Genomic DNA, 5,050 nt, shown 5'->3' on the forward strand with positions numbered 1-5,050 from the left:
GCCGCCTACCACGACTGTGATTACCGCCACACTCCCGCTCGCTGCTGCTTCTCGGGAAAACCATCACAGCCTGCCCGGAATAAGTACTGAAAAGCCGACCGGAAGAGAAGTAAAGTTTATTCCCTTCCTGGCACCTCCGCCATCTCTCTCTCTCTCTCTCTCTCTCTCTCTCTCTCTCTCTCTCTCTCTCTCTCTCCCTCCCGGCCTACCCTTCCCCCCCAAATCTCTGGCCCTCCCTCCCGGTCCCCCAGCCTCCCTTCTTCCTCTTTAGCGCTGACCAGTTCAAAGTTGAAACCGAGAGAGGCAGTGGTAGTGGTCGGGCGCACACGAGTGGCTCTGGCAGTCTGGCTGTTCTCTCTGATCGTGGTGTTGCTGACTCTGAGCACTTGAGACTTGAGTGTGACTTGAAACAGAGGGATTAACCACTGCTCATCCTGCAGGTAGGAACCTCACGAGTTATAAGTGTTGGTGGTGTTGTATGATCGGCTTGTGGTGTTGTGATGCTCCCCGCGCTCTACCGAGTTATGTTGTATAGTTTCACGCACACACACGGCACGGGCAGACGTCCACACGTACTACTGCCGCCGCGAGGGAAGAAGTTCTAAGTGCATCTCTTTGTGCCGAGAGGTGGATCTTACAACCTCACTGAGTGCTCGACGCCTGCGGCCACGTGCGTCTCACTTGAAGGTTACATATATGATAATTGCTATTTTTGTATTTTTTAATCACTACATCTGACTTCAAGGCCGACACCCGACTCTCCTGGACACGCACAGCTCGCAGCGTGACGGTGTGCGCCAGACGGAGCCAACGTCGCTTATTTTACGACTTGGCCGCGTCAGAGGTAACGTGTCCTGCCTCGCCTGGGAAGCAAACCAACAGGCCGGACACTCGTCACAGTGAGAACACCACTAATGATACAAGGAGCGGCTGTGCTCTCCCTCCGCCTGGCCATCCTGCTCTCCCGCCGGCGGCCATGGACGGACGGCAGGTCGCTCATTACGCGGCGACGTGAGGGCATGGGAATATAGGAATCGTCAGGTAGGGAGTAAAAAGTATGGGAGTTGTGGGCCACGCGGGCCAGCAGGCGGCGCGGCCCTGAACTAGGCAGGGAACACCCAATCAGCAGCGGTATTTACTCGCTTCCTGTTTAACATGATTGTCCATTGCTGCAGCATCAGTTCCCAGGCTCCATCTGAGGTAATTAGACTGAATGACGCTCAGTGCCTGCCGCTGAGGATTCAGTGCTGAGCGGGGAGTGCTGCTGAGGGACGAGGGCAGCACCGCGTCAGTGGTGCTGGGGAGGAGGAGGAGGTGGAGGCTGGGAAGAGCCATTTCCTGATCACAATGTAGAATCAGCGTGACGTTGAAGGTTGCGGAGACTGACGAAGGAGTTTGTGTTACGCCAGTGTGTGGGTTGTGTTTACTTGGGTATCAGGGGCCTAAGGGAGCAGCGGCGGGGCCGGAAGGGCTGCCCACGGTGCACTGGCGCGGAGAGGAAGACGTGGTAAATACAATCAGCACTAATAGCGACCAACGAGAGCACAATGACGTGCCCCAAGAAACAATGAACACATGCTTACCACCGCACACTGTCTCTCTCACCTACTTACCCCTCTCTCTCTCTCTCTCTCTCTCTCTCTCTCTCTCTCTCTCTCTCTCTCTCTCTCTCTCTCTCTCTCTCTCTCTCTCACACACACACACACACACACACACACACACGCACACACTCAATAAGGAAATGCACCAAGACGCAACTGTTCACCTTAACCGTAAAAATTATCATCCCAAATTCCTGGCCGCCGGTCGAGCAGGTAACCCACGCGAGTCCCGGGGCACTGGGATTAATACTTCCCTATGCTTTCTAGAGTTCCGATACATTGCGCCAGGTGAGAAGGGAGACGTTCCTGCGCTGAGGGGATGCAGAGAGAGAGAGAGAGAAGGAATATGCTGTAGAGAGTGATGCGTGTAAAAGGGAGGCGAGGTGGGCCGAGGTATAGGAAGATTTCAGGTTTGTTGTAGTCTTCCCTTGAACTGGCGGGGCGAGGAGTGTATGGGGAGGAGGTATGGAAGGTATGGGGAGGGAGAGAGGGAATGTGGGAGGTGGGGTGGTAGTGGTGGTGGTGGTGCAGACGAACAACGGACGCTCGGCCGCCGCCACCACCACCATCACATCACCATCACCATCACCATTCCTCTACCATCACTATTTTTTTTTTTGTTATTGTTTCTTATTAGAGTGAGAACTAAAGCATCACCATCACTACAATGACACGATCTTCACTACTTCAGTCACTACCGTTACAATGAACACCATCACTATCACCACCACCACCATCACCATCGCCTCCGCCGCCCGTCTGGCAGTTCTCTCTCTCTCTCTCTCTCTCTCTCTCTCTCTCTCTCTCTCTCTCTCTCTCTCTCTCTCTGTTTATACTTCGTCTGCGTTTTGCCAGCAACGACCTTACACCGGTTTACAAGAGAGAGAGAGAGAGAGAGAGAGAGAGAGTTACTGCAGCTGATGGTGGAGAATATGGTGATGATGGTGATGATAATTATGATGGTTGTGTGAGGTACGATCTCTCTCTCTCTCTCTCTCTCTCTCTCTCTCTCTCTCTCTCTCTCTCTCTCTCTCTCTCATTGCATAACGCTGACTGCCTCTCTCCCCCATCACACACACACACACACACACACGAGTAGCCCCGTCACCCGCCCGGCAGAAGATGAGGAGATACGCAAATGCCAAGCAAATTATACGCCACAGTTAAGGTGAATTACAGCAAATATTCGGTGTCTGGCTAAAGGATGCTACGGGGTTGATTAAGCTCAGTGTTTACGGCCGGGGCACCACAGTCAGAAGGCCAGGGATAAGCGGGGCTGGACGGGACGGGGGTGAGGTTTCTTGTATATTGTCTACTGTCACGGATAAAAGTGCATATATCTTTCTCTCTCTTTTTTTTTTTCTGGTGTGTGTGGGGGTGCACAACACTTCCTCTGACTTTAGAACGTATCCAAGCGTGATCAGAAATAAACGGGAAGAGGGAGCGTAGATGGAGAAGTGAAGAGAAGTAGGTAGATGGAGGAGGAGGAGGAGGATAAGGAAGGAGGATTATGGTATCAGAAGGATTAGGATTAGCTTGGTAATTTCGCTGTGAGGATTTGGACTCTTTTTCTCTGGTATATGTACGGCTTCTTTTACTTTTCGTCAACACTTAACATACAGGACTAATTATAGCTCTCTCTCTCTCTCTCTCTCTCTCTCTCTCTCTCTCTCTCTCTCTCTCTCTCTCTCTCTCTCTGTGTGTGTGTGTGTGTTAACTGGGGCATAAAGGAAGCATGTAGAGCAAGGAAAGAAGGAAGGAAGGAAGGAAGCAGGACAACAACAGATGAAGGGCGAGGCGAGGCGAGGCAAGGCAGTCAGACCACCATCATGTTTACCTTTAGTCTGACGAGGCGTCTCTCTCTCTCTCTCTCTCGCTCTCTCTTTCTCTGTTCACTCTCGCATGTTCAGTAAGAAACGTAACTTGTGTCGAGCGAGAGAATTAAGCCTTAAGGTGTTCTGTAACCAGGGACGCTGCTCAAGGCGATCTAACCCTTCAAAGTAGTAGTTACGTAAGGAGTTCTGATTCAGCTTACTGTTATATCTCTGTTGGCCACTCATAAACAACCCTTTTTTGTTGCTTTATCTCAGCAGTATATTAATGGATGACTTAACTGTGCTGTGCGGCTTTTTATTGTGTTTCTAATACTAACAAATTTGTTGATTCTGTTATTGGTGACACTGCTCGGTCATTCTTACTGATATATAATACGCGGACCAAGGAATTAAGTATTTGTGGGATCTCGTTCAGGCGGCGTTAAAATATTTGATGAGTATATTAACAGTGACGAAACTACAGATGGGTTGTTTATCGTGAGTGACAATGTGCAATGTTATAGAACCTGGTGTTGCGTTACTGAACATCACCACCAGGACAATGATTTCATCTAGTGCTTATATTACAATTAAAATCACACTCATATACTGTCACACTGTTTGCACGCCTCTACGCACAGTATACTTGTTACACCTACACACTTACACGTTTATACTTGTCACATTTCATAGGTTATCGTATCTTCTCACTAACATTCAATACACTAGCACTGGTCACACATATTACTCTCTTCTATGAGTGTAAAGGTGGTAAGGAAACCTGGGCAGAATTAGGAATACTGTTTATTCTCTTACGTTTCGACAGTCTTCTGAAGAAGACTCTGTCGAAACGTAAGAGAATAAACAGTATTCCTAATTCTCCCCAGGTATCCTTACCACCTTTACACTCATTTGTCTGCTTCTTACACTCTCTTCTATACCTTTACACATTTTTTTTATCAGCGTCATCACATTCTCACTATTTCTAAAAGGCTCTAGATTCAATGGCACGGGTTAAATTTTAAACATTTATTTGTCTGTATTTTTTGGGGGGATTCCAGTGACATATTAGCAAAATTTATACATAATGAACATGACAAAGAAAACACAGCTAATCATATCTGCGGTGAGAGACTATAGACTTTCAAAATACGGAACTTAGCAGATATGAAACTAGTAATAACATTGTGCTACCTCGAGAACATTTTAAAGACAGCGGCAATGAAGAGTGGTGAGGTTTTTCTTCTCTAAATAGAAATACAGTAAATGGCGTGACCCTACTCCCATGACCTCGCTTTAAAAACACGTGGGAGGCTTCGGGACACGACTCGGTCAACACGTGGCTGTCCCTGTATCCCTGTGTTCATCACTCCCCCATGTATATATCACCTGATGTATATGTGTGAGCTTACCTCGAATCTCACGTTTTGGTTGATGGCGAAAAAACATGAAGGAGTGACGAGATGTTGTCCAGTTGTTGGTATATTTTACTTCAGCATTTTCAGTGATAACAACAACAACAACAACAACTACTACTACTACTACTACTACTACTACTACTACTACTACTACTACTACTGCTGCTGCTGCTGCTACCACCACTACTACTACTACCACCACCATTACTTCCGCTAC

The 5,050-nt window shown here is 48.2% G+C and overlaps 1 protein-coding gene across 2 annotated transcripts in view; it reads left to right on the forward strand.

Annotated features, from left to right (window-relative positions):
• The first annotated feature begins 287 nt into the window (after positions 1-287).
• Positions 288-5,050, forward strand: part of LOC123518895 (trithorax group protein osa-like) — a 14,943-nt gene continuing 10,180 nt past the window's right edge. The window contains exon 1 of one of the 2 annotated variants that reach the window (XM_045279951.1): positions 288-440. The gene's annotated coding sequence lies outside the window, so the exon portion shown is untranslated. Of the gene's footprint in view, positions 441-554; positions 688-5,050 lie in introns of those variants that run through there. The other variant, XM_045279952.1, reaches the window with a different exon arrangement.

The sequence above is a fragment of the Portunus trituberculatus genome, chromosome 44 (genome assembly GCF_017591435.1).
Source record: "Portunus trituberculatus isolate SZX2019 chromosome 44, ASM1759143v1, whole genome shotgun sequence".
Lineage (NCBI taxonomy): Eukaryota > Metazoa > Arthropoda > Malacostraca > Decapoda > Portunidae > Portunus > Portunus trituberculatus.